This window comes from Paralichthys olivaceus, chromosome 2 (genome assembly GCF_024713975.1).
Source record: "Paralichthys olivaceus isolate ysfri-2021 chromosome 2, ASM2471397v2, whole genome shotgun sequence".
Taxonomy (NCBI): Eukaryota; Metazoa; Chordata; class Actinopteri; order Pleuronectiformes; family Paralichthyidae; genus Paralichthys; species Paralichthys olivaceus.
In genome coordinates this window covers 27380425-27405423 of record NC_091094.1, presented here as the reverse complement: position 1 = coordinate 27405423, position 24999 = coordinate 27380425, and the positions used below count along the sequence as shown (strand labels likewise).

The 24999-nt window shown below is 47.2% G+C and overlaps 45 non-coding genes across 45 annotated transcripts; all 45 read right to left on the bottom strand.

Annotated features, from left to right (window-relative positions):
* Positions 1-113: 113 nt before the first annotated feature.
* trnav-aac (transfer RNA valine (anticodon AAC)) lies at positions 114-186 on the bottom strand. The gene has a single exon. It is a non-coding gene; the product is annotated as a tRNA-Val (tRNA).
* Positions 187-485: 299 nt separating this feature from the next.
* On the bottom strand, positions 486-557 carry trnad-guc (transfer RNA aspartic acid (anticodon GUC)). Its single transcript has one exon. It is a non-coding gene; the product is annotated as a tRNA-Asp (tRNA).
* Positions 558-1275: 718 nt separating this feature from the next.
* On the bottom strand, positions 1276-1348 carry trnav-cac (transfer RNA valine (anticodon CAC)). Its single transcript has one exon. It is a non-coding gene; the product is annotated as a tRNA-Val (tRNA).
* Positions 1349-1778: 430 nt separating this feature from the next.
* trnav-aac (transfer RNA valine (anticodon AAC)) lies at positions 1779-1851 on the bottom strand. The gene has a single exon. It is a non-coding gene; the product is annotated as a tRNA-Val (tRNA).
* A 453-nt stretch (positions 1852-2304) lies between these two features.
* trnav-aac (transfer RNA valine (anticodon AAC)) lies at positions 2305-2377 on the bottom strand. The gene has a single exon. It is a non-coding gene; the product is annotated as a tRNA-Val (tRNA).
* Positions 2378-2676: 299 nt separating this feature from the next.
* On the bottom strand, positions 2677-2748 carry trnad-guc (transfer RNA aspartic acid (anticodon GUC)). The gene has a single exon. It is a non-coding gene; the product is annotated as a tRNA-Asp (tRNA).
* A 719-nt stretch (positions 2749-3467) lies between these two features.
* trnav-cac (transfer RNA valine (anticodon CAC)) lies at positions 3468-3540 on the bottom strand. The gene has a single exon. It is a non-coding gene; the product is annotated as a tRNA-Val (tRNA).
* Positions 3541-4002: 462 nt separating this feature from the next.
* On the bottom strand, positions 4003-4075 carry trnav-aac (transfer RNA valine (anticodon AAC)). The gene has a single exon. It is a non-coding gene; the product is annotated as a tRNA-Val (tRNA).
* Positions 4076-4528: 453 nt separating this feature from the next.
* Positions 4529-4601, bottom strand: trnav-aac (transfer RNA valine (anticodon AAC)). Its single transcript has one exon. It is a non-coding gene; the product is annotated as a tRNA-Val (tRNA).
* Positions 4602-4900: 299 nt separating this feature from the next.
* trnad-guc (transfer RNA aspartic acid (anticodon GUC)) lies at positions 4901-4972 on the bottom strand. The gene has a single exon. It is a non-coding gene; the product is annotated as a tRNA-Asp (tRNA).
* A 719-nt stretch (positions 4973-5691) lies between these two features.
* On the bottom strand, positions 5692-5764 carry trnav-cac (transfer RNA valine (anticodon CAC)). Its single transcript has one exon. It is a non-coding gene; the product is annotated as a tRNA-Val (tRNA).
* Positions 5765-6226: 462 nt separating this feature from the next.
* On the bottom strand, positions 6227-6299 carry trnav-aac (transfer RNA valine (anticodon AAC)). Its single transcript has one exon. It is a non-coding gene; the product is annotated as a tRNA-Val (tRNA).
* A 299-nt stretch (positions 6300-6598) lies between these two features.
* On the bottom strand, positions 6599-6670 carry trnad-guc (transfer RNA aspartic acid (anticodon GUC)). The gene has a single exon. It is a non-coding gene; the product is annotated as a tRNA-Asp (tRNA).
* Positions 6671-7388: 718 nt separating this feature from the next.
* On the bottom strand, positions 7389-7461 carry trnav-cac (transfer RNA valine (anticodon CAC)). Its single transcript has one exon. It is a non-coding gene; the product is annotated as a tRNA-Val (tRNA).
* Positions 7462-7923: 462 nt separating this feature from the next.
* On the bottom strand, positions 7924-7996 carry trnav-aac (transfer RNA valine (anticodon AAC)). The gene has a single exon. It is a non-coding gene; the product is annotated as a tRNA-Val (tRNA).
* Positions 7997-8295: 299 nt separating this feature from the next.
* Positions 8296-8367, bottom strand: trnad-guc (transfer RNA aspartic acid (anticodon GUC)). The gene has a single exon. It is a non-coding gene; the product is annotated as a tRNA-Asp (tRNA).
* Positions 8368-9085: 718 nt separating this feature from the next.
* Positions 9086-9158, bottom strand: trnav-cac (transfer RNA valine (anticodon CAC)). The gene has a single exon. It is a non-coding gene; the product is annotated as a tRNA-Val (tRNA).
* Positions 9159-9620: 462 nt separating this feature from the next.
* trnav-aac (transfer RNA valine (anticodon AAC)) lies at positions 9621-9693 on the bottom strand. Its single transcript has one exon. It is a non-coding gene; the product is annotated as a tRNA-Val (tRNA).
* A 299-nt stretch (positions 9694-9992) lies between these two features.
* trnad-guc (transfer RNA aspartic acid (anticodon GUC)) lies at positions 9993-10064 on the bottom strand. Its single transcript has one exon. It is a non-coding gene; the product is annotated as a tRNA-Asp (tRNA).
* A 718-nt stretch (positions 10065-10782) lies between these two features.
* On the bottom strand, positions 10783-10855 carry trnav-cac (transfer RNA valine (anticodon CAC)). The gene has a single exon. It is a non-coding gene; the product is annotated as a tRNA-Val (tRNA).
* Positions 10856-11317: 462 nt separating this feature from the next.
* Positions 11318-11390, bottom strand: trnav-aac (transfer RNA valine (anticodon AAC)). Its single transcript has one exon. It is a non-coding gene; the product is annotated as a tRNA-Val (tRNA).
* Positions 11391-11689: 299 nt separating this feature from the next.
* On the bottom strand, positions 11690-11761 carry trnad-guc (transfer RNA aspartic acid (anticodon GUC)). Its single transcript has one exon. It is a non-coding gene; the product is annotated as a tRNA-Asp (tRNA).
* Positions 11762-12479: 718 nt separating this feature from the next.
* On the bottom strand, positions 12480-12552 carry trnav-cac (transfer RNA valine (anticodon CAC)). The gene has a single exon. It is a non-coding gene; the product is annotated as a tRNA-Val (tRNA).
* Positions 12553-13014: 462 nt separating this feature from the next.
* On the bottom strand, positions 13015-13087 carry trnav-aac (transfer RNA valine (anticodon AAC)). Its single transcript has one exon. It is a non-coding gene; the product is annotated as a tRNA-Val (tRNA).
* Positions 13088-13386: 299 nt separating this feature from the next.
* On the bottom strand, positions 13387-13458 carry trnad-guc (transfer RNA aspartic acid (anticodon GUC)). The gene has a single exon. It is a non-coding gene; the product is annotated as a tRNA-Asp (tRNA).
* Positions 13459-14176: 718 nt separating this feature from the next.
* trnav-cac (transfer RNA valine (anticodon CAC)) lies at positions 14177-14249 on the bottom strand. Its single transcript has one exon. It is a non-coding gene; the product is annotated as a tRNA-Val (tRNA).
* Positions 14250-14679: 430 nt separating this feature from the next.
* Positions 14680-14752, bottom strand: trnav-aac (transfer RNA valine (anticodon AAC)). The gene has a single exon. It is a non-coding gene; the product is annotated as a tRNA-Val (tRNA).
* Positions 14753-15205: 453 nt separating this feature from the next.
* trnav-aac (transfer RNA valine (anticodon AAC)) lies at positions 15206-15278 on the bottom strand. The gene has a single exon. It is a non-coding gene; the product is annotated as a tRNA-Val (tRNA).
* Positions 15279-15577: 299 nt separating this feature from the next.
* trnad-guc (transfer RNA aspartic acid (anticodon GUC)) lies at positions 15578-15649 on the bottom strand. The gene has a single exon. It is a non-coding gene; the product is annotated as a tRNA-Asp (tRNA).
* A 719-nt stretch (positions 15650-16368) lies between these two features.
* trnav-cac (transfer RNA valine (anticodon CAC)) lies at positions 16369-16441 on the bottom strand. Its single transcript has one exon. It is a non-coding gene; the product is annotated as a tRNA-Val (tRNA).
* A 462-nt stretch (positions 16442-16903) lies between these two features.
* Positions 16904-16976, bottom strand: trnav-aac (transfer RNA valine (anticodon AAC)). The gene has a single exon. It is a non-coding gene; the product is annotated as a tRNA-Val (tRNA).
* A 453-nt stretch (positions 16977-17429) lies between these two features.
* trnav-aac (transfer RNA valine (anticodon AAC)) lies at positions 17430-17502 on the bottom strand. The gene has a single exon. It is a non-coding gene; the product is annotated as a tRNA-Val (tRNA).
* Positions 17503-17801: 299 nt separating this feature from the next.
* Positions 17802-17873, bottom strand: trnad-guc (transfer RNA aspartic acid (anticodon GUC)). Its single transcript has one exon. It is a non-coding gene; the product is annotated as a tRNA-Asp (tRNA).
* Positions 17874-18592: 719 nt separating this feature from the next.
* Positions 18593-18665, bottom strand: trnav-cac (transfer RNA valine (anticodon CAC)). Its single transcript has one exon. It is a non-coding gene; the product is annotated as a tRNA-Val (tRNA).
* Positions 18666-19127: 462 nt separating this feature from the next.
* On the bottom strand, positions 19128-19200 carry trnav-aac (transfer RNA valine (anticodon AAC)). Its single transcript has one exon. It is a non-coding gene; the product is annotated as a tRNA-Val (tRNA).
* Positions 19201-19499: 299 nt separating this feature from the next.
* Positions 19500-19571, bottom strand: trnad-guc (transfer RNA aspartic acid (anticodon GUC)). The gene has a single exon. It is a non-coding gene; the product is annotated as a tRNA-Asp (tRNA).
* A 719-nt stretch (positions 19572-20290) lies between these two features.
* Positions 20291-20363, bottom strand: trnav-cac (transfer RNA valine (anticodon CAC)). The gene has a single exon. It is a non-coding gene; the product is annotated as a tRNA-Val (tRNA).
* A 462-nt stretch (positions 20364-20825) lies between these two features.
* On the bottom strand, positions 20826-20898 carry trnav-aac (transfer RNA valine (anticodon AAC)). The gene has a single exon. It is a non-coding gene; the product is annotated as a tRNA-Val (tRNA).
* Positions 20899-21197: 299 nt separating this feature from the next.
* Positions 21198-21269, bottom strand: trnad-guc (transfer RNA aspartic acid (anticodon GUC)). Its single transcript has one exon. It is a non-coding gene; the product is annotated as a tRNA-Asp (tRNA).
* Positions 21270-21987: 718 nt separating this feature from the next.
* trnav-cac (transfer RNA valine (anticodon CAC)) lies at positions 21988-22060 on the bottom strand. The gene has a single exon. It is a non-coding gene; the product is annotated as a tRNA-Val (tRNA).
* Positions 22061-22522: 462 nt separating this feature from the next.
* trnav-aac (transfer RNA valine (anticodon AAC)) lies at positions 22523-22595 on the bottom strand. Its single transcript has one exon. It is a non-coding gene; the product is annotated as a tRNA-Val (tRNA).
* Positions 22596-22894: 299 nt separating this feature from the next.
* trnad-guc (transfer RNA aspartic acid (anticodon GUC)) lies at positions 22895-22966 on the bottom strand. Its single transcript has one exon. It is a non-coding gene; the product is annotated as a tRNA-Asp (tRNA).
* A 718-nt stretch (positions 22967-23684) lies between these two features.
* Positions 23685-23757, bottom strand: trnav-cac (transfer RNA valine (anticodon CAC)). The gene has a single exon. It is a non-coding gene; the product is annotated as a tRNA-Val (tRNA).
* A 462-nt stretch (positions 23758-24219) lies between these two features.
* trnav-aac (transfer RNA valine (anticodon AAC)) lies at positions 24220-24292 on the bottom strand. The gene has a single exon. It is a non-coding gene; the product is annotated as a tRNA-Val (tRNA).
* A 299-nt stretch (positions 24293-24591) lies between these two features.
* Positions 24592-24663, bottom strand: trnad-guc (transfer RNA aspartic acid (anticodon GUC)). The gene has a single exon. It is a non-coding gene; the product is annotated as a tRNA-Asp (tRNA).
* Positions 24664-24999: the final 336 nt, after the last annotated feature.

The window sequence follows — 24999 nt, the reverse complement described above, 5'->3', positions numbered from 1 at the left end:
TCCGTAAATTTCTCAAAGTTGCCACCACATCTGCCAAAAGCACTCAATGTGAACGACATCAATGGAGATGCAGATATTACCGTTGTCTGGCAAAGAATTGAGACAGAGGTAGCTGTTTCTGCCCAGTTTCGAGCTGGGGACCTTTCGCGTGTTAAGCGAACGTGATAACCACTACACTACAGAAACTGACATACTGTGGACCCCCAGGGCCTGAGGCTGGTAAATACACCATAAACACTGATTCCCATAATGGGTTTTCTGGGAGGAGCCAAATCCAATGATAGGAATGTGCTGCAAGGAGCGCGATTCCAGAAGAGAGATTCAAAGGTGCGTGTGGGTGTTATGAAATTGTTATTATCCAGGACCCACTGTTAGAACATTCATAGTTGTTATAGGCTCCCAATCTGGATCAAAGCCTCCCCTTGACAGCTAGCATTACTTCTGATTTGCTCTGTGGTGGAAATTGAGCAGAAAACACCGATAGACTCCTCGTCGGGGAATTGAACCCCGGTCTTCCGCGTGACAGGCGGAGATACTTGCCACTATACTAACGAGGACTGATTTCATAGCAAGCTCGGCCATCGGGTGACGCTGTTCTGATGTTTATCGCATTGTACACTTTCTGTTGGGGAGATGATGACAAATGGTTTGTTAAACTGGCTTTCTACTCTAGTCAACTGGACTGAGGGCTTAAATTGGCAACTTTGTGTTCCCTCAATTTGCAAAGGTTTCATATATGCTCCGAGTATACCGCACTTGGGATGAATACTACTCCTGGACTGTCCTCCGGGTCCCTCTTGAGGACACTGCCTCACTGGTGGAACAGAACTCATCAAACCTCAAAGTTGTGAACTTTTCTTTCACAAAGGGCTGCAAGTCCCTCCCAGTCTGAAGAAAGCAAAGAACCATAGGGTATCATGATCTTCTGTTCCACAAGCAGTTCAGAATCTGTAATGCTGCTTCCATCTGGGAGGTTCCTCTATTTGGTGCTGTCTCCTTTCAAACCCCTGGGATGAGCCTTGCATGACCTTGGCTTGAGCTTGAGTGTGACAGGCAAAGCAGTGACTCTGCCTGAGAGCGAATGGAAAGGTTGCCATCCCTAATTCTTCACCCCATCTGCAAAAACCCTCATTGTGAACGATCTCAAGTGTGACTGTCTTCATCCAGCCTTGGAACCACCGTCTCTGAAACCCAATATATCAAATGGAGACACATAAGTTGAGTCGCAAGCAGGTGGACCTCACTGTGTTTGATAAAAGCATCATGGCATAAAGATGTTTCTGCCCAGTTTCGAGCTGGGGACCTTTCGCGTGTGAAGCGAATGTGATAACCACTACACTACAGAAACCTCCGTGGCACAAGACACTTCTGCTGACCCACTAATACACGTTGGGTCCCATTCCTTTTTTCCCATTGGAGGAGTCCTTTGTGAAAAATGAGGAATAGCTTACTGTCCCAAATCTCTCAAAAAGAGAAGCAACAACCTGCATAGGATACCTCGGGCAGAATCTCTCTCGGGCAGAATCTCTAATGCTGCTTCCATTTGGGAGGTTCCTCTCTTTGCTGGTGTCTCCTTTCAAATCCCTGGGATGAGCCCTGTATGACCTTGGCCTGAGCGTGACAGACAAAGCAGTGACAGCCTGAGAGCTAATGGAAAGTTTGCCATCCGTAAATTTCTCAAAGTTGCCACCACATCTGCCAAAAGCACTCAATGTGAACGACATCAATGGAGATGCAGATATTACCGTTGTCTGGCAAAGAATTGAGACAGAGGTAGCTGTTTCTGCCCAGTTTCGAGCTGGGGACCTTTCGCGTGTTAAGCGAACGTGATAACCACTACACTACAGAAACTGACATACTGTGGACCCCCAGGGCCTGAGGCTGGTAAATACACCATAAACACTGATTGAAAAATGAGGAATAGCTTACTGTCCCAAATCTCTCAAAAAGAGAAGCAACAACCTGCATAGGATACCTCGGGCAGAATCTCTCTCGGGCAAAATCTCTCTCGGGCAGAATCTCTCTCGGGCAGAATCTCTCTCGGGCAGAATCTCTAATGCTGCTTCCATTTGGGAGGTTCCTCTCTTTGCTGGTGTCTCCTTTCAAATCCCTGGGATGAGCCCTGTATGACCTTGGCCTGAGCGTGACAGACAAAGCAGTGACAGCCTGAGAGCTAATGGAAAGTTTGCCATCCGTAAATTTCTCAAAGTTGCCACCACATCTGCCAAAAGCACTCAATGTGAACGACATCAATAGAGATGCAGATATTACCGTTGTCTGGCAAAGAATTGAGACAGAGGTAGCTGTTTCTGCCCAGTTTCGAGCTGGGGACCTTTCGCGTGTTAAGCGAAGGTGATAACCACTACACTACAGAAACTGACATACTGTGGACCCCCAGGGCCTGAGGCTGGTAAATACACCATAAACACTGATTCCCATAATGGGTTTTCTGGGAGGAGCCAAATCCAATGATAGGAATGTGCTGCAAGGAGCGCGATTCCAGAAGAGAGATTCAAAGGTGCGTGTGGGTGTTATGAAATTGTTATTATCCAGGACCCACTGTTAGAACATTCATAGTTGTTATAGGCTCCCAATCTGGATCAAAGCCTCCCCTTGACAGCTAGCATTACTTCTGATTTGCTCTGTGGTGGAAATTGAGCAGAAAACACCGATAGACTCCTCGTCGGGGAATTGAACCCCGGTCTTCCACGTGACAGGCGGAGATACTTGCCACTATACTAACGAGGACTGATTTCATAGCAAGCTCGGCCATCGGGTGACGCTGTTCTGATGTTTATCGCATTGTACACTTTCTGTTGGGGAGATGATGACAAATGGTTTGTTAAACTGGCTTTCTACTCTAGTCAACTGGACTGAGGGCTTAAATTGGCAACTTTGTGTTCCCTCAATTTGCAAAGGTTTCATATATGCTCCGAGTATACCGCACTTGGGATGAATACTACTACTGGACTGTCCTCCGGGTCCCTCTTGAGGACACTGCCTCACTGGTGGAACAGAACTCATCAAACCTCAAAGTTGTGAACTTTTCTTTCACAAGGGGCTGCAAGTCCCTCCCAGTCTGAAGAAAGCAAAGAACCATAGGGTATCATGATCTTCTGTTCCACAAGCAGTTCAGAATCTGTAATGCTGCTTCCATTTGGGAGGTTCCTCTATTTGGTGCTGTCTCCTTTCAAACCCCTGGGATGAGCCTTGCATGACCTTGGCTTGAGCTTGAGTGTGACAGGCAAAGCAGTGACTCTGCCTGAGAGCGAATTGAAAGGTTGCCATCCCTAATTCTTCACCCCATCTGCAAAAAACCCTCATTGTGAACGATCTCAAGTGTGACTGTCTTCATCCAGCCTTGGAACCACCGTCTCTGAAACCCAATATATCAAATGGAGACACATAAGTTGAGTCGCAAGCAGGTGGACCTCACTGTGTTTGATAAAAGCATCATGGCATAAAGATGTTTCTGCCCAGTTTCGAGCTGGGGACCTTTCGCGTGTGAAGCGAACGTGATAACCACTACACTACAGAAACCTCCGTGGCACAAGACACTTCTGCTGACCCATTAATACACGTTGGGTCCCATTCCTTTTTTCCCATTGGAGGAGTCCTTTGTGAAAAATGAGGAATAGCTTACTGTCCCAAATCTCTCAAAAAGAGAAGCAACAACCTGCATAGGATACCTCGGGCAGAATCTCTCTCGGGCAAAATCTCTCTCGGGCAGAATCTCTCTCGGGCAGAATCTCTAATGCTGCTTCCATTTGGGAGGTTCCTCTCTTTGCTGGTGTCTCCTTTCAAATCCCTGGGATGAGCCCTGTATGACCTTGGCCTGAGCGTGACAGACAAAGCAGTGACAGCCTGAGAGCTAATGGAAAGTTTGCCATCCGTAAATTTCTCAAAGTTGCCACCACATCTGCCAAAAGCACTCACTGTGAACGACATCAATGGAGATGCAGATATTACCATTGTCTGGCAAAGAATTGAGACAGAGGTAGCTGTTTCTGCCCAGTTTCGAGCTGGGGACCTTTCGCGTGTTAAGCGAACGTGATAACCACTACACTACAGAAACTGACATACTGTGGACCCCCAGGGCCTGAGGCTGGTAAATACACCATAAACACTGATTGAAAAATGAGGAATAGCTTACTGTCCCAAATCTCTCAAAAAGAGAAGCAACAACCTGCATAGGATACCTCGGGCAGAATCTCTCTCGGGCAAAATCTCTCTCGGGCAGAATCTCTCTCGGGCAGAATCTCTCTCGGGCAGAATCTCTAATGCTGCTTCCATTTGGGAGGTTCCTCTCTTTGCTGGTGTCTCCTTTCAAATCCCTGGGATGAGCCCTGTATGACCTTGGCCTGAGCGTGACAGACAAAGCAGTGACAGCCTGAGAGCTAATGGAAAGTTTGCCATCCGTAAATTTCTCAAAGTTGCCACCACATCTGCCAAAAGCACTCAATGTGAACGACATCAATAGAGATGCAGATATTACCGTTGTCTGGCAAAGAATTGAGACAGAGGTAGCTGTTTCTGCCCAGTTTCGAGCTGGGGACCTTTCGCGTGTTAAGCGAAGGTGATAACCACTACACTACAGAAACTGACATACTGTGGACCCCCAGGGCCTGAGGCTGGTAAATACACCATAAACACTGATTCCCATAATGGGTTTTCTGGGAGGAGCCAAATCCAATGATAGGAATGTGCTGCAAGGAGCGCGATTCCAGAAGAGAGATTCAAAGGTGCGTGTGGGTGTTATGAAATTGTTATTATCCAGGACCCACTGTTAGAACATTCATAGTTGTTATAGGCTCCCAATCTGGATCAAAGCCTCCCCTTGACAGCTAGCATTACTTCTGATTTGCTCTGTGGTGGAAATTGAGCAGAAAACACCGATAGACTCCTCGTCGGGGAATTGAACCCCGGTCTTCCACGTGACAGGCGGAGATACTTGCCACTATACTAACGAGGACTGATTTCATAGCAAGCTCGGCCATCGGGTGACGCTGTTCTGATGTTTATCGCATTGTACACTTTCTGTTGGGGAGATGATGACAAATGGTTTGTTAAACTGGCTTTCTACTCTAGTCAACTGGACTGAGGGCTTAAATTGGCAACTTTGTGTTCCCTCAATTTGCAAAGGTTTCATATATGCTCCGAGTATACCGCACTTGGGATGAATACTACTACTGGACTGTCCTCCGGGTCCCTCTTGAGGACACTGCCTCACTGGTGGAACAGAACTCATCAAACCTCAAAGTTGTGAACTTTTCTTTCACAAGGGGCTGCAAGTCCCTCCCAGTCTGAAGAAAGCAAAGAACCATAGGGTATCATGATCTTCTGTTCCACAAGCAGTTCAGAATCTGTAATGCTGCTTCCATTTGGGAGGTTCCTCTATTTGGTGCTGTCTCCTTTCAAACCCCTGGGATGAGCCTTGCATGACCTTGGCTTGAGCTTGAGTGTGACAGGCAAAGCAGTGACTCTGCCTGAGAGCGAATGGAAAGGTTGCCATCCCTAATTCTTCACCCCATCTGCAAAAAACCCTCATTGTGAACGATCTCAAGTGTGACTGTCTTCATCCAGCCTTGGAACCACCGTCTCTGAAACCCAATATATCAAATGGAGACACATAAGTTGAGTCGCAAGCAGGTGGACCTCACTGTGTTTGATAAAAGCATCATGGCATAAAGATGTTTCTGCCCAGTTTCGAGCTGGGGACCTTTCGCGTGTGAAGCGAACGTGATAACCACTACACTACAGAAACCTCCGTGGCACAAGACACTTCTGCTGACCCATTAATACACGTTGGGTCCCATTCCTTTTTTCCCATTGGAGGAGTCCTTTGTGAAAAATGAGGAATAGCTTACTGTCCCAAATCTCTCAAAAAGAGAAGCAACAACCTGCATAGGATACCTCGGGCAGAATCTCTCTCGGGCAAAATCTCTCTCGGGCAGAATCTCTCTCGGGCAGAATCTCTAATGCTGCTTCCATTTGGGAGGTTCCTCTCTTTGCTGGTGTCTCCTTTCAAATCCCTGGGATGAGCCCTGTATGACCTTGGCCTGAGCGTGACAGACAAAGCAGTGACAGCCTGAGAGCTAATGGAAAGTTTGCCATCCGTAAATTTCTCAAAGTTGCCACCACATCTGCCAAAAGCACTCACTGTGAACGACATCAATGGAGATGCAGATATTACCATTGTCTGGCAAAGAATTGAGACAGAGGTAGCTGTTTCTGCCCAGTTTCGAGCTGGGGACCTTTCGCGCGTTAAGCGAACGTGATAACCACTACACTACAGAAACTGACATACTGTGGACCCCCAGGGCCTGAGGCTGGTAAATACACCATAAACACTGATTCCCATAATGGGTTTTCTGGGAGGAGCCAAATCCAATGATAGGAATGTGCTGCAAGGAGCGCGATTCCAGAAGAGAGATTCAAAGGTGCGTGTGGGTGTTATGAAATTGTTATTATCCAGGACCCACTGTTAGAACATTCATAGTTGTTATAGGCTCCCAATCTGGATCAAAGCCTCCCCTTGACAGCTAGCATTACTTCTGATTTGCTCTGTGGTGGAAATTGAGCAGAAAACACCGATAGACTCCTCGTCGGGGAATTGAACCCCGGTCTTCCGCGTGACAGGCGGAGATACTTGCCACTATACTAACGAGGACTGATTTCATAGCAAGCTCGGCCATCGGGTGACGCTGTTCTGATGTTTATCGCATTGTACACTTTCTGTTGGGGAGATGATGACAAATGGTTTGTTAAACTGGCTTTCTACTCTAGTCAACTGGACTGAGGGCTTAAATTGGCAACTTTGTGTTCCCTCAATTTGCAAAGGTTTCATATATGCTCCGAGTATACCGCACTTGGGATGAATACTACTCCTGGACTGTCCTCCGGGTCCCTCTTGAGGACACTGCCTCACTGGTGGAACAGAACTCATCAAACCTCAAAGTTGTGAACTTTTCTTTCACAAAGGGCTGCAAGTCCCTCCCAGTCTGAAGAAAGCAAAGAACCATAGGGTATCATGATCTTCTGTTCCACAAGCAGTTCAGAATCTGTAATGCTGCTTCCATCTGGGAGGTTCCTCTATTTGGTGCTGTCTCCTTTCAAACCCCTGGGATGAGCCTTGCATGACCTTGGCTTGAGCTTGAGTGTGACAGGCAAAGCAGTGACTCTGCCTGAGAGCGAATGGAAAGGTTGCCATCCCTAATTCTTCACCCCATCTGCAAAAACCCTCATTGTGAACGATCTCAAGTGTGACTGTCTTCATCCAGCCTTGGAACCACCGTCTCTGAAACCCAATATATCAAATGGAGACACATAAGTTGAGTCGCAAGCAGGTGGACCTCACTGTGTTTGATAAAAGCATCATGGCATAAAGATGTTTCTGCCCAGTTTCGAGCTGGGGACCTTTCGCGTGTGAAGCGAACGTGATAACCACTACACTACAGAAACCTCCGTGGCACAAGACACTTCTGCTGACCCACTAATACACGTTGGGTCCCATTCCTTTTTTCCCATTGGAGGAGTCCTTTGTGAAAAATGAGGAATAGCTTACTGTCCCAAATCTCTCAAAAAGAGAAGCAACAACCTGCATAGGATACCTCGGGCAGAATCTCTCTCGGGCAAAATCTCTCTCGGGCAGAATCTCTCTCGGGCAGAATCTCTAATGCTGCTTCCATTTGGGAGGTTCCTCTCTTTGCTGGTGTCTCCTTTCAAATCCCTGGGATGAGCCCTGTATGACCTTGGCCTGAGCGTGACAGACAAAGCAGTGACAGCCTGAGAGCTAATGGAAAGTTTGCCATCCGTAAATTTCTCAAAGTTGCCACCACATCTGCCAAAAGCACTCAATGTGAACGACATCAATGGAGATGCAGATATTACCGTTGTCTGGCAAAGAATTGAGACAGAGGTAGCTGTTTCTGCCCAGTTTCGAGCTGGGGACCTTTCGCGTGTTAAGCGAACGTGATAACCACTACACTACAGAAACTGACATACTGTGGACCCCCAGGGCCTGAGGCTGGTAAATACACCATAAACACTGATTCCCATAATGGGTTTTCTGGGAGGAGCCAAATCCAATGATAGGAATGTGCTGCAAGGAGCGCGATTCCAGAAGAGAGATTCAAAGGTGCGTGTGGGTGTTATGAAATTGTTATTATCCAGGACCCACTGTTAGAACATTCATAGTTGTTATAGGCTCCCAATCTGGATCAAAGCCTCCCCTTGACAGCTAGCATTACTTCTGATTTGCTCTGTGGTGGAAATTGAGCAGAAAACACCGATAGACTCCTCGTCGGGGAATTGAACCCCGGTCTTCCGCGTGACAGGCGGAGATACTTGCCACTATACTAACGAGGACTGATTTCATAGCAAGCTCGGCCATCGGGTGACGCTGTTCTGATGTTTATCGCATTGTACACTTTCTGTTGGGGAGATGATGACAAATGGTTTGTTAAACTGGCTTTCTACTCTAGTCAACTGGACTGAGGGCTTAAATTGGCAACTTTGTGTTCCCTCAATTTGCAAAGGTTTCATATATGCTCCGAGTATACCGCACTTGGGATGAATACTACTCCTGGACTGTCCTCCGGGTCCCTCTTGAGGACACTGCCTCACTGGTGGAACAGAACTCATCAAACCTCAAAGTTGTGAACTTTTCTTTCACAAAGGGCTGCAAGTCCCTCCCAGTCTGAAGAAAGCAAAGAACCATAGGGTATCATGATCTTCTGTTCCACAAGCAGTTCAGAATCTGTAATGCTGCTTCCATCTGGGAGGTTCCTCTATTTGGTGCTGTCTCCTTTCAAACCCCTGGGATGAGCCTTGCATGACCTTGGCTTGAGCTTGAGTGTGACAGGCAAAGCAGTGACTCTGCCTGAGAGCGAATGGAAAGGTTGCCATCCCTAATTCTTCACCCCATCTGCAAAAACCCTCATTGTGAACGATCTCAAGTGTGACTGTCTTCATCCAGCCTTGGAACCACCGTCTCTGAAACCCAATATATCAAATGGAGACACATAAGTTGAGTCGCAAGCAGGTGGACCTCACTGTGTTTGATAAAAGCATCATGGCATAAAGATGTTTCTGCCCAGTTTCGAGCTGGGGACCTTTCGCGTGTGAAGCGAACGTGATAACCACTACACTACAGAAACCTCCGTGGCACAAGACACTTCTGCTGACCCACTAATACACGTTGGGTCCCATTCCTTTTTTCCCATTGGAGGAGTCCTTTGTGAAAAATGAGGAATAGCTTACTGTCCCAAATCTCTCAAAAAGAGAAGCAACAACCTGCATAGGATACCTCGGGCAGAATCTCTCTCGGGCAAAATCTCTCTCGGGCAGAATCTCTCTCGGGCAGAATCTCTAATGCTGCTTCCATTTGGGAGGTTCCTCTCTTTGCTGGTGTCTCCTTTCAAATCCCTGGGATGAGCCCTGTATGACCTTGGCCTGAGCGTGACAGACAAAGCAGTGACAGCCTGAGAGCTAATGGAAAGTTTGCCATCCGTAAATTTCTCAAAGTTGCCACCACATCTGCCAAAAGCACTCAATGTGAACGACATCAATGGAGATGCAGATATTACCGTTGTCTGGCAAAGAATTGAGACAGAGGTAGCTGTTTCTGCCCAGTTTCGAGCTGGGGACCTTTCGCGTGTTAAGCGAACGTGATAACCACTACACTACAGAAACTGACATACTGTGGACCCCCAGGGCCTGAGGCTGGTAAATACACCATAAACACTGATTCCCATAATGGGTTTTCTGGGAGGAGCCAAATCCAATGATAGGAATGTGCTGCAAGGAGCGCGATTCCAGAAGAGAGATTCAAAGGTGCGTGTGGGTGTTATGAAATTGTTATTATCCAGGACCCACTGTTAGAACATTCATAGTTGTTATAGGCTCCCAATCTGGATCAAAGCCTCCCCTTGACAGCTAGCATTACTTCTGATTTGCTCTGTGGTGGAAATTGAGCAGAAAACACCGATAGACTCCTCGTCGGGGAATTGAACCCCGGTCTTCCGCGTGACAGGCGGAGATACTTGCCACTATACTAACGAGGACTGATTTCATAGCAAGCTCGGCCATCGGGTGACGCTGTTCTGATGTTTATCGCATTGTACACTTTCTGTTGGGGAGATGATGACAAATGGTTTGTTAAACTGGCTTTCTACTCTAGTCAACTGGACTGAGGGCTTAAATTGGCAACTTTGTGTTCCCTCAATTTGCAAAGGTTTCATATATGCTCCGAGTATACCGCACTTGGGATGAATACTACTCCTGGACTGTCCTCCGGGTCCCTCTTGAGGACACTGCCTCACTGGTGGAACAGAACTCATCAAACCTCAAAGTTGTGAACTTTTCTTTCACAAAGGGCTGCAAGTCCCTCCCAGTCTGAAGAAAGCAAAGAACCATAGGGTATCATGATCTTCTGTTCCACAAGCAGTTCAGAATCTGTAATGCTGCTTCCATTTGGGAGGTTCCTCTATTTGGTGCTGTCTCCTTTCAAACCCCTGGGATGAGCCTTGCATGACCTTGGCTTGAGCTTGAGTGTGACAGGCAAAGCAGTGACTCTGCCTGAGAGCGAATGGAAAGGTTGCCATCCCTAATTCTTCACCCCATCTGCAAAAACCCTCATTGTGAACGATCTCAAGTGTGACTGTCTTCATCCAGCCTTGGAACCACCGTCTCTGAAACCCAATATATCAAATGGAGACACATAAGTTGAGTCGCAAGCAGGTGGACCTCACTGTGTTTGATAAAAGCATCATGGCATAAAGATGTTTCTGCCCAGTTTCGAGCTGGGGACCTTTCGCGTGTGAAGCGAACGTGATAACCACTACACTACAGAAACCTCCGTGGCACAAGACACTTCTGCTGACCCACTAATACACGTTGGGTCCCATTCCTTTTTTCCCATTGGAGGAGTCCTTTGTGAAAAATGAGGAATAGCTTACTGTCCCAAATCTCTCAAAAAGAGAAGCAACAACCTGCATAGGATACCTCGGGCAGAATCTCTCTCGGGCAAAATCTCTCTCGGGCAGAATCTCTCTCGGGCAGAATCTCTAATGCTGCTTCCATTTGGGAGGTTCCTCTCTTTGCTGGTGTCTCCTTTCAAATCCCTGGGATGAGCCCTGTATGACCTTGGCCTGAGCGTGACAGACAAAGCAGTGACAGCCTGAGAGCTAATGGAAAGTTTGCCATCCGTAAATTTCTCAAAGTTGCCACCACATCTGCCAAAAGCACTCAATGTGAACGACATCAATGGAGATGCAGATATTACCGTTGTCTGGCAAAGAATTGAGACAGAGGTAGCTGTTTCTGCCCAGTTTCGAGCTGGGGACCTTTCGCGTGTTAAGCGAACGTGATAACCACTACACTACAGAAACTGACATACTGTGGACCCCCAGGGCCTGAGGCTGGTAAATACACCATAAACACTGATTCCCATAATGGGTTTTCTGGGAGGAGCCAAATCCAATGATAGGAATGTGCTGCAAGGAGCGCGATTCCAGAAGAGAGATTCAAAGGTGCGTGTGGGTGTTATGAAATTGTTATTATCCAGGACCCACTGTTAGAACATTCATAGTTGTTATAGGCTCCCAATCTGGATCAAAGCCTCCCCTTGACAGCTAGCATTACTTCTGATTTGCTCTGTGGTGGAAATTGAGCAGAAAACACCGATAGACTCCTCGTCGGGGAATTGAACCCCGGTCTTCCGCGTGACAGGCGGAGATACTTGCCACTATACTAACGAGGACTGATTTCATAGCAAGCTCGGCCATCGGGTGACGCTGTTCTGATGTTTATCGCATTGTACACTTTCTGTTGGGGAGATGATGACAAATGGTTTGTTAAACTGGCTTTCTACTCTAGTCAACTGGACTGAGGGCTTAAATTGGCAACTTTGTGTTCCCTCAATTTGCAAAGGTTTCATATATGCTCCGAGTATACCGCACTTGGGATGAATACTACTCCTGGACTGTCCTCCGGGTCCCTCTTGAGGACACTGCCTCACTGGTGGAACAGAACTCATCAAACCTCAAAGTTGTGAACTTTTCTTTCACAAAGGGCTGCAAGTCCCTCCCAGTCTGAAGAAAGCAAAGAACCATAGGGTATCATGATCTTCTGTTCCACAAGCAGTTCAGAATCTGTAATGCTGCTTCCATCTGGGAGGTTCCTCTATTTGGTGCTGTCTCCTTTCAAACCCCTGGGATGAGCCTTGCATGACCTTGGCTTGAGCTTGAGTGTGACAGGCAAAGCAGTGACTCTGCCTGAGAGCGAATGGAAAGGTTGCCATCCCTAATTCTTCACCCCATCTGCAAAAACCCTCATTGTGAACGATCTCAAGTGTGACTGTCTTCATCCAGCCTTGGAACCACCGTCTCTGAAACCCAATATATCAAATGGAGACACATAAGTTGAGTCGCAAGCAGGTGGACCTCACTGTGTTTGATAAAAGCATCATGGCATAAAGATGTTTCTGCCCAGTTTCGAGCTGGGGACCTTTCGCGTGTGAAGCGAACGTGATAACCACTACACTACAGAAACCTCCGTGGCACAAGACACTTCTGCTGACCCACTAATACACGTTGGGTCCCATTCCTTTTTTCCCATTGGAGGAGTCCTTTGTGAAAAATGAGGAATAGCTTACTGTCCCAAATCTCTCAAAAAGAGAAGCAACAACCTGCATAGGATACCTCGGGCAGAATCTCTCTCGGGCAAAATCTCTCTCGGGCAGAATCTCTCTCGGGCAGAATCTCTAATGCTGCTTCCATTTGGGAGGTTCCTCTCTTTGCTGGTGTCTCCTTTCAAATCCCTGGGATGAGCCCTGTATGACCTTGGCCTGAGCGTGACAGACAAAGCAGTGACAGCCTGAGAGCTAATGGAAAGTTTGCCATCCGTAAATTTCTCAAAGTTGCCACCACATCTGCCAAAAGCACTCAATGTGAACGACATCAATGGAGATGCAGATATTACCGTTGTCTGGCAAAGAATTGAGACAGAGGTAGCTGTTTCTGCCCAGTTTCGAGCTGGGGACCTTTCGCGTGTTAAGCGAACGTGATAACCACTACACTACAGAAACTGACATACTGTGGACCCCCAGGGCCTGAGGCTGGTAAATACACCATAAACACTGATTCCCATAATGGGTTTTCTGGGAGGAGCCAAATCCAATGATAGGAATGTGCTGCAAGGAGCGCGATTCCAGAAGAGAGATTCAAAGGTGCGTGTGGGTGTTATGAAATTGTTATTATCCAGGACCCACTGTTAGAACATTCATAGTTGTTATAGGCTCCCAATCTGGATCAAAGCCTCCCCTTGACAGCTAGCATTACTTCTGATTTGCTCTGTGGTGGAAATTGAGCAGAAAACACCGATAGACTCCTCGTCGGGGAATTGAACCCCGGTCTTCCGCGTGACAGGCGGAGATACTTGCCACTATACTAACGAGGACTGATTTCAAAGCAAGCTCGGCCATCGGGTGACGCTGTTCTGATGTTTATCGCATTGTACACTTTCTGTTGGGGAGATGATGACAAATGGTTTGTTAAACTGGCTTTCTACTCTAGTCAACTGGACTGAGGGCTTAAATTGGCAACTTTGTGTTCCCTCAATTTGCAAAGGTTTCATATATGCTCCGAGTATACCGCACTTGGGATGAATACTACTCCTGGACTGTCCTCCGGGTCCCTCTTGAGGACACTGCCTCACTGGTGGAACAGAACTCATCAAACCTCAAAGTTGTGAACTTTTCTTTCACAAAGGGCTGCAAGTCCCTCCCAGTCTGAAGAAAGCAAAGAACCATAGGGTATCATGATCTTCTGTTCCACAAGCAGTTCAGAATCTGTAATGCTGCTTCCATCTGGGAGGTTCCTCTATTTGGTGCTGTCTCCTTTCAAACCCCTGGGATGAGCCTTGCATGACCTTGGCTTGAGCTTGAGTGTGACAGGCAAAGCAGTGACTCTGCCTGAGAGCGAATGGAAAGGTTGCCATCCCTAATTCTTCACCCCATCTGCAAAAACCCTCATTGTGAACGATCTCAAGTGTGACTGTCTTCATCCAGCCTTGGAACCACCGTCTCTGAAACCCAATATATCAAATGGAGACACATAAGTTGAGTCGCAAGCAGGTGGACCTCACTGTGTTTGATAAAAGCATCATGGCATAAAGATGTTTCTGCCCAGTTTCGAGCTGGGGACCTTTCGCGTGTGAAGCGAATGTGATAACCACTACACTACAGAAACCTCCGTGGCACAAGACACTTCTGCTGACCCACTAATACACGTTGGGTCCCATTCCTTTTTTCCCATTGGAGGAGTCCTTTGTGAAAAATGAGGAATAGCTTACTGTCCCAAATCTCTCAAAAAGAGAAGCAACAACCTGCATAGGATACCTCGGGCAGAATCTCTCTCGGGCAGAATCTCTAATGCTGCTTCCATTTGGGAGGTTCCTCTCTTTGCTGGTGTCTCCTTTCAAATCCCTGGGATGAGCCCTGTATGACCTTGGCCTGAGCGTGACAGACAAAGCAGTGACAGCCTGAGAGCTAATGGAAAGTTTGCCATCCGTAAATTTCTCAAAGTTGCCACCACATCTGCCAAAAGCACTCAATGTGAACGACATCAATGGAGATGCAGATATTACCGTTGTCTGGCAAAGAATTGAGACAGAGGTAGCTGTTTCTGCCCAGTTTCGAGCTGGGGACCTTTCGCGTGTTAAGCGAACGTGATAACCACTACACTACAGAAACTGACATACTGTGGACCCCCAGGGCCTGAGGCTGGTAAATACACCATAAACACTGATTGAAAAATGAGGAATAGCTTACTGTCCCAAATCTCTCAAAAAGAGAAGCAACAACCTGCATAGGATACCTCGGGCAGAATCTCTCTCGGGCAAAATCTCTCTCGGGCAGAATCTCTCTCGGGCAGAATCTCTCTCGGGCAGAATCTCTAATGCTGCTTCCATTTGGGAGGTTCCTCTCTTTGCTGGTGTCTCCTTTCAAATCCCTGGGATGAGCCCTGTATGACCTTGGCCTGAGCGTGACAGACAAAGCAGTGACAGCCTGAGAGCTAATGGAAAGTTTGCCATCCGTAAATTTCTCAAAGTTGCCACCACATCTGCCAAAAGCACTCAATGTGAACGACATCAATAGAGATGCAGATATTACCGTTGTCTGGCAAAGAATTGAGACAGAGGTAGCTGTTTCTGCCCAGTTTCGAGCTGGGGACCTTTCGCGTGTTAAGCGAAGGTGATAACCACTACACTACAGAAACTGACATACTGTGGACCCCCAGGGCCTGAGGCTGGTAAATACACCATAAACACTGATTCCCATAATGGGTTTTCTGGGAGGAGCCAAATCCAATGATAGGAATGTGCTGCAAGGAGCGCGATTCCAGAAGAGAGATTCAAAGGTGCGTGTGGGTGTTATGAAATTGTTATTATCCAGGACCCACTGTTAGAACATTCATAGTTGTTATAGGCTCCCAATCTGGATCAAAGCCTCCCCTTGACAGCTAGCATTACTTCTGATTTGCTCTGTGGTGGAAATTGAGCAGAAAACACCGATAGACTCCTCGTCGGGGAATTGAACCCCGGTCTTCCACGTGACAGGCGGAGATACTTGCCACTATACTAACGAGGACTGATTTCATAGCAAGCTCGGCCATCGGGTGACGCTGTTCTGATGTTTATCGCATTGTACACTTTCTGTTGGGGAGATGATGACAAATGGTTTGTTAAACTGGCTTTCTACTCTAGTCAACTGGACTGAGGGCTTAAATTGGCAACTTTGTGTTCCCTCAATTTGCAAAGGTTTCATATATGCTCCGAGTATACCGCACTTGGGATGAATACTACTACTGGACTGTCCTCCGGGTCCCTCTTGAGGACACTGCCTCACTGGTGGAACAGAACTCATCAAACCTCAAAGTTGTGAACTTTTCTTTCACAAGGGGCTGCAAGTCCCTCCCAGTCTGAAGAAAGCAAAGAACCATAGGGTATCATGATCTTCTGTTCCACAAGCAGTTCAGAATCTGTAATGCTGCTTCCATTTGGGAGGTTCCTCTATTTGGTGCTGTCTCCTTTCAAACCCCTGGGATGAGCCTTGCATGACCTTGGCTTGAGCTTGAGTGTGACAGGCAAAGCAGTGACTCTGCCTGAGAGCGAATTGAAAGGTTGCCATCCCTAATTCTTCACCCCATCTGCAAAAAACCCTCATTGTGAACGATCTCAAGTGTGACTGTCTTCATCCAGCCTTGGAACCACCGTCTCTGAAACCCAATATATCAAATGGAGACACATAAGTTGAGTCGCAAGCAGGTGGACCTCACTGTGTTTGATAAAAGCATCATGGCATAAAGATGTTTCTGCCCAGTTTCGAGCTGGGGACCTTTCGCGTGTGAAGCGAACGTGATAACCACTACACTACAGAAACCTCCGTGGCACAAGACACTTCTGCTGACCCATTAATACACGTTGGGTCCCATTCCTTTTTTCCCATTGGAGGAGTCCTTTGTGAAAAATGAGGAATAGCTTACTGTCCCAAATCTCTCAAAAAGAGAAGCAACAACCTGCATAGGATACCTCGGGCAGAATCTCTCTCGGGCAAAATCTCTCTCGGGCAGAATCTCTCTCGGGCAGAATCTCTAATGCTGCTTCCATTTGGGAGGTTCCTCTCTTTGCTGGTGTCTCCTTTCAAATCCCTGGGATGAGCCCTGTATGACCTTGGCCTGAGCGTGACAGACAAAGCAGTGACAGCCTGAGAGCTAATGGAAAGTTTGCCATCCGTAAATTTCTCAAAGTTGCCACCACATCTGCCAAAAGCACTCACTGTGAACGACATCAATGGAGATGCAGATATTACCATTGTCTGGCAAAGAATTGAGACAGAGGTAGCTGTTTCTGCCCAGTTTCGAGCTGGGGACCTTTCGCGTGTTAAGCGAACGTGATAACCACTACACTACAGAAACTGACATACTGTGGACCCCCAGGGCCTGAGGCTGGTAAATACACCATAAACACTGATTGAAAAATGAGGAATAGCTTACTGTCCCAAATCTCTCAAAAAGAGAAGCAACAACCTGCATAGGATACCTCGGGCAGAATCTCTCTCGGGCAAAATCTCTCTCGGGCAGAATCTCTCTCGGGCAGAATCTCTCTCGGGCAGAATCTCTAATGCTGCTTCCATTTGGGAGGTTCCTCTCTTTGCTGGTGTCTCCTTTCAAATCCCTGGGATGAGCCCTGTATGACCTTGGCCTGAGCGTGACAGACAAAGCAGTGACAGCCTGAGAGCTAATGGAAAGTTTGCCATCCGTAAATTTCTCAAAGTTGCCACCACATCTGCCAAAAGCACTCAATGTGAACGACATCAATAGAGATGCAGATATTACCGTTGTCTGGCAAAGAATTGAGACAGAGGTAGCTGTTTCTGCCCAGTTTCGAGCTGGGGACCTTTCGCGTGTTAAGCGAAGGTGATAACCACTACACTACAGAAACTGACATACTGTGGACCCCCAGGGCCTGAGGCTGGTAAATACACCATAAACACTGATTCCCATAATGGGTTTTCTGGGAGGAGCCAAATCCAATGATAGGAATGTGCTGCAAGGAGCGCGATTCCAGAAGAGAGATTCAAAGGTGCGTGTGGGTGTTATGAAATTGTTATTATCCAGGACCCACTGTTAGAACATTCATAGTTGTTATAGGCTCCCAATCTGGATCAAAGCCTCCCCTTGACAGCTAGCATTACTTCTGATTTGCTCTGTGGTGGAAATTGAGCAGAAAACACCGATAGACTCCTCGTCGGGGAATTGAACCCCGGTCTTCCACGTGACAGGCGGAGATACTTGCCACTATACTAACGAGGACTGATTTCATAGCAAGCTCGGCCATCGGGTGACGCTGTTCTGATGTTTATCGCATTGTACACTTTCTGTTGGGGAGATGATGACAAATGGTTTGTTAAACTGGCTTTCTACTCTAGTCAACTGGACTGAGGGCTTAAATTGGCAACTTTGTGTTCCCTCAATTTGCAAAGGTTTCATATATGCTCCGAGTATACCGCACTTGGGATGAATACTACTACTGGACTGTCCTCCGGGTCCCTCTTGAGGACACTGCCTCACTGGTGGAACAGAACTCATCAAACCTCAAAGTTGTGAACTTTTCTTTCACAAGGGGCTGCAAGTCCCTCCCAGTCTGAAGAAAGCAAAGAACCATAGGGTATCATGATCTTCTGTTCCACAAGCAGTTCAGAATCTGTAATGCTGCTTCCATTTGGGAGGTTCCTCTATTTGGTGCTGTCTCCTTTCAAACCCCTGGGATGAGCCTTGCATGACCTTGGCTTGAGCTTGAGTGTGACAGGCAAAGCAGTGACTCTGCCTGAGAGCGAATGGAAAGGTTGCCATCCCTAATTCTTCACCCCATCTGCAAAAAACCCTCATTGTGAACGATCTCAAGTGTGACTGTCTTCATCCAGCCTTGGAACCACCGTCTCTGAAACCCAATATATCAAATGGAGACACATAAGTTGAGTCGCAAGCAGGTGGACCTCACTGTGTTTGATAAAAGCATCATGGCATAAAGATGTTTCTGCCCAGTTTCGAGCTGGGGACCTTTCGCGTGTGAAGCGAACGTGATAACCACTACACTACAGAAACCTCCGTGGCACAAGACACTTCTGCTGACCCATTAATACACGTTGGGTCCCATTCCTTTTTTCCCATTGGAGGAGTCCTTTGTGAAAAATGAGGAATAGCTTACTGTCCCAAATCTCTCAAAAAGAGAAGCAACAACCTGCATAGGATACCTCGGGCAGAATCTCTCTCGGGCAAAATCTCTCTCGGGCAGAATCTCTCTCGGGCAGAATCTCTAATGCTGCTTCCATTTGGGAGGTTCCTCTCTTTGCTGGTGTCTCCTTTCAAATCCCTGGGATGAGCCCTGTATGACCTTGGCCTGAGCGTGACAGACAAAGCAGTGACAGCCTGAGAGCTAATGGAAAGTTTGCCATCCGTAAATTTCTCAAAGTTGCCACCACATCTGCCAAAAGCACTCACTGTGAACGACATCAATGGAGATGCAGATATTACCATTGTCTGGCAAAGAATTGAGACAGAGGTAGCTGTTTCTGCCCAGTTTCGAGCTGGGGACCTTTCGCGCGTTAAGCGAACGTGATAACCACTACACTACAGAAACTGACATACTGTGGACCCCCAGGGCCTGAGGCTGGTAAATACACCATAAACACTGATTCCCATAATGGGTTTTCTGGGAGGAGCCAAATCCAATGATAGGAATGTGCTGCAAGGAGCGCGATTCCAGAAGAGAGATTCAAAGGTGCGTGTGGGTGTTATGAAATTGTTATTATCCAGGACCCACTGTTAGAACATTCATAGTTGTTATAGGCTCCCAATCTGGATCAAAGCCTCCCCTTGACAGCTAGCATTACTTCTGATTTGCTCTGTGGTGGAAATTGAGCAGAAAACACCGATAGACTCCTCGTCGGGGAATTGAACCCCGGTCTTCCACGTGACAGGCGGAGATACTTGCCACTATACTAACGAGGACTGATTTCATAGCAAGCTCGGCCATCGGGTGACGCTGTTCTGATGTTTATCGCATTGTACACTTTCTGTTGGGGAGATGATGACAAATGGTTTGTTAAACTGGCTTTCTACTCTAGTCAACTGGACTGAGGGCTTAAATTGGCAACTTTGTGTTCCCTCAATTTGCAAAGGTTTCATATATGCTCCGAGTATACCGCACTTGGGATGAATACTACTACTGGACTGTCCTCCGGGTCCCTCTTGAGGACACTGCCTCACTGGTGGAACAGAACTCATCAAACCTCAAAGTTGTGAACTTTTCTTTCACAAGGGGCTGCAAGTCCCTCCCAGTCTGAAGAAAGCAAAGAACCATAGGGTATCATGATCTTCTGTTCCACAAGCAGTTCAGAATCTGTAATGCTGCTTCCATTTGGGAGGTTCCTCTATTTGGTGCTGTCTCCTTTCAAACCCCTGGGATGAGCCTTGCATGACCTTGGCTTGAGCTTGAGTGTGACAGGCAAAGCAGTGACTCTGCCTGAGAGCGAATGGAAAGGTTGCCATCCCTAATTCTTCACCCCATCTGCAAAAAACCCTCATTGTGAACGATCTCAAGTGTGACTGTCTTCATCCAGCCTTGGAACCACCGTCTCTGAAACCCAATATATCAAATGGAGACACATAAGTTGAGTCGCAAGCAGGTGGACCTCACTGTGTTTGATAAAAGCATCATGGCATAAAGATGTTTCTGCCCAGTTTCGAGCTGGGGACCTTTCGCGTGTGAAGCGAACGTGATAACCACTACACTACAGAAACCTCCGTGGCACAAGACACTTCTGCTGACCCATTAATACACGTTGGGTCCCATTCCTTTTTTCCCATTGGAGGAGTCCTTTGTGAAAAATGAGGAATAGCTTACTGTCCCAAATCTCTCAAAAAGAGAAGCAACAACCTGCATAGGATACCTCGGGCAGAATCTCTCTCGGGCAAAATCTCTCTCGGGCAGAATCTCTCTCGGGCAGAATCTCTAATGCTGCTTCCATTTGGGAGGTTCCTCTCTTTGCTGGTGTCTCCTTTCAAATCCCTGGGATGAGCCCTGTATGACCTTGGCCTGAGCGTGACAGACAAAGCAGTGACAGCCTGAGAGCTAATGGAAAGTTTGCCATCCGTAAATTTCTCAAAGTTGCCACCACATCTGCCAAAAGCACTCACTGTGAACGACATCAATGGAGATGCAGATATTACCATTGTCTGGCAAAGAATTGAGACAGAGGTAGCTGTTTCTGCCCAGTTTCGAGCTGGGGACCTTTCGCGTGTTAAGCGAACGTGATAACCACTACACTACAGAAACTGACATACTGTGGACCCCCAGGGCCTGAGGCTGGTAAATACACCATAAACACTGATTCCCATAATGGGTTTTCTGGGAGGAGCCAAATCCAATGATAGGAATGTGCTGCAAGGAGCGCGATTCCAGAAGAGAGATTCAAAGGTGCGTGTGGGTGTTATGAAATTGTTATTATCCAGGACCCACTGTTAGAACATTCATAGTTGTTATAGGCTCCCAATCTGGATCAAAGCCTCCCCTTGACAGCTAGCATTACTTCTGATTTGCTCTGTGGTGGAAATTGAGCAGAAAACACCGATAGACTCCTCGTCGGGGAATTGAACCCCGGTCTTCCGCGTGACAGGCGGAGATACTTGCCACTATACTAACGAGGACTGATTTCATAGCAAGCTCGGCCATCGGGTGACGCTGTTCTGATGTTTATCGCATTGTACACTTTCTGTTGGGGAGATGATGACAAATGGTTTGTTAAACTGGCTTTCTACTCTAGTCAACTGGACTGAGGGCTTAAATTGGCAACTTTGTGTTCCCTCAATTTGCAAAGGTTTCATATATGCTCCGAGTATACCGCACTTGGGATGAATACTACTCCTGGACTGTCCTCCGGGTCCCTCTTGAGGACACTGCCTCACTGGTGGAACAGAACTCATCAAACCTCAAAGTTGTGAACTTTTCTTTCACAAAGGGCTGCAAGTCCCTCCCAGTCTGAAGAAAGCAAAGAACCATAGGGTATCATGATCTTCTGTTCCACAAGCAGTTCAGAATCTGTAATGCTGCTTCCATTTGGGAGGTTCCTCTATTTGGTGCTGTCTCCTTTCAAACCCCTGGGATGAGCCTTGCATGACCTTGGCTTGAGCTTGAGTGTGACAGGCAAAGCAGTGACTCTGCCTGAGAGTGAATGGAAAGGTTGCCATCCCTAATTCTTCACCCCATCTGCAAAAACCCTCATTGTGAACGATCTCAAGTGTGACTGTCTTCATCCAGCCTTGGAACCACCGTCTCTGAAACCCAATATATCAAATGGAGACACATAAGTTGAGTCGCAAGCAGGTGGACCTCACTGTGTTTGATAAAAGCATCATGGCATAAAGATGTTTCTGCCCAGTTTCGAGCTGGGGACCTTTCGCGTGTGAAGCGAACGTGATAACCACTACACTACAGAAACCTCCGTGGCACAAGACACTTCTGCTGACCCACTAATACACGTTGGGTCCCATTCCTTTTTTCCCATTGGAGGAGTCCTTTGTGAAAAATGAGGAATAGCTTACTGTCCCAAATCTCTCAAAAAGAGAAGCAACAACCTGCATAGGATACCTCGGGCAGAATCTCTCTCGGGCAAAATCTCTCTCGGGCAGAATCTCTCTCGGGCAGAATCTCTAATGCTGCTTCCATTTGGGAGGTTCCTCTCTTTGCTGGTGTCTCCTTTCAAATCCCTGGGATGAGCCCTGTATGACCTTGGCCTGAGCGTGACAGACAAAGCAGTGACAGCCTGAGAGCTAATGGAAAGTTTGCCATCCGTAAATTTCTCAAAGTTGCCACCACATCTGCCAAAAGCACTCAATGTGAACGACATCAATGGAGATGCAGATATTACCGTTGTCTGGCAAAGAATTGAGACAGAGGTAGCTGTTTCTGCCCAGTTTCGAGCTGGGGACCTTTCGCGTGTTAAGCGAACGTGATAACCACTACACTACAGAAACTGACATACTGTGGACCCCCAGGGCCTGAGGCTGGTAAATACACCATAAACACTGATTCCCATAATGGGTTTTCTGGGAGGAGCCAAATCCAATGATAGGAATGTGCTGCAAGGAGCGCGATTCCAGAAGAGAGATTCAAAGGTGCGTGTGGGTGTTATGAAATTGTTATTATCCAGGACCCACTGTTAGAACATTCATAGTTGTTATAGGCTCCCAATCTGGATCAAAGCCTCCCCTTGACAGCTAGCATTACTTCTGATTTGCTCTGTGGTGGAAATTGAGCAGAAAACACCGATAGACTCCTCGTCGGGGAATTGAACCCCGGTCTTCCGCGTGACAGGCGGAGATACTTGCCACTATACTAACGAGGACTGATTTCATAGCAAGCTCGGCCATCGGGTGACGCTGTTCTGATGTTTATCGCATTGTACACTTTCTGTTGGGGAGATGATGACAAATGGTTTGTTAAACTGGCTTTCTACTCTAGTCAACTGGACTGAGGGCTTAAATTGGCAACTTTGTGTTCCCTCAATTTGCAAAGGTTTCATATATGCTCCGAGTATACCGCACTTGGGATGAATACTACTCCTGGACTGTCCTCCGGGTCCCTCTTGAGGACACTGCCTCACTGGTGGAACAGAACTCATCAAACCTCAAAGTTGTGAACTTTTCTTTCACAAAGGGCTGCAAGTCCCTCCCAGTCTGAAGAAAGCAAAGAACCATAGGGTATCATGATCTTCTGTTCCACAAGCAGTTCAGAATCTGTAATGCTGCTTCCATCTGGGAGGTTCCTCTATTTGGTGCTGTCTCCTTTCAAACCCCTGGGATGAGCCTTGCATGACCTTGGCTTGAGCTTGAGTGTGACAGGCAAAGCAGTGACTCTGCCTGAGAGCGAATGGAAAGGTTGCCATCCCTAATTCTTCACCCCATCTGCAAAAACCCTCATTGTGAACGATCTCAAGTGTGACTGTCTTCATCCAGCCTTGGAACCACCGTCTCTGAAACCCAATATATCAAATGGAGACACATAAGTTGAGTCGCAAGCAGGTGGACCTCACTGTGTTTGATAAAAGCATCATGGCATAAAGATGTTTCTGCCCAGTTTCGAGCTGGGGACCTTTCGCGTGTGAAGCGAACGTGATAACCACTACACTACAGAAACCTCCGTGGCACAAGACACTTCTGCTGACCCACTAATACACGTTGGGTCCCATTCCTTTTTTCCCATTGGAGGAGTCCTTTGTGAAAAATGAGGAATAGCTTACTGTCCCAAATCTCTCAAAAAGAGAAGCAACAACCTGCATAGGATACCTCGGGCAGAATCTCTCTCGGGCAAAATCTCTCTCGGGCAGAATCTCTCTCGGGCAGAATCTCTAATGCTGCTTCCATTTGGGAGGTTCCTCTCTTTGCTGGTGTCTCCTTTCAAATCCCTGGGATGAGCCCTGTATGACCTTGGCCTGAGCGTGACAGACAAAGCAGTGACAGCCTGAGAGCTAATGGAAAGTTTGCCATCCGTAAATTTCTCAAAGTTGCCACCACATCTGCCAAAAGCACTCAATGTGAACGACATCAATGGAGATGCAGATATTACCGTTGTCTGGCAAAGAATTGAGACAGAGGTAGCTGTTTCTGCCCAGTTTCGAGCTGGGGACCTTTCGCGTGTTAAGCGAACGTGATAACCACTACACTACAGAAACTGACATACTGTGGACCCCCAGGGCCTGAGGCTGGTAAATACACCATAAACACTGATTCCCATAATGGGTTTTCTGGGAGGAGCCAAATCCAATGATAGGAATGTGCTGCAAGGAGCGCGATTCCAGAAGAGAGATTCAAAGGTGCGTGTGGGTGTTATGAAATTGTTATTATCCAGGACCCACTGTTAGAACATTCATAGTTGTTATAGGCTCCCAATCTGGATCAAAGCCTCCCCTTGACAGCTAGCATTACTTCTGATTTGCTCTGTGGTGGAAATTGAGCAGAAAACACCGATAGACTCCTCGTCGGGGAATTGAACCCCGGTCTTCCGCGTGACAGGCGGAGATACTTGCCACTATACTAACGAGGACTGATTTCATAGCAAGCTCGGCCATCGGGTGACGCTGTTCTGATGTTTATCGCATTGTACACTTTCTGTTGGGGAGATGATGACAAATGGTTTGTTAAACTGGCTTTCTACTCTAGTCAACTGGACTGAGGGCTTAAATTGGCAACTTTGTGTTCCCTCAATTTGCAAAGGTTTCATATATGCTCCGAGTATACCGCACTTGGGATGAATACTACTCCTGGACTGTCCTCCGGGTCCCTCTTGAGGACACTGCCTCACTGGTGGAACAGAACTCATCAAACCTCAAAGTTGTGAACTTTTCTTTCACAAAGGGCTGCAAGTCCCTCCCAGTCTGAA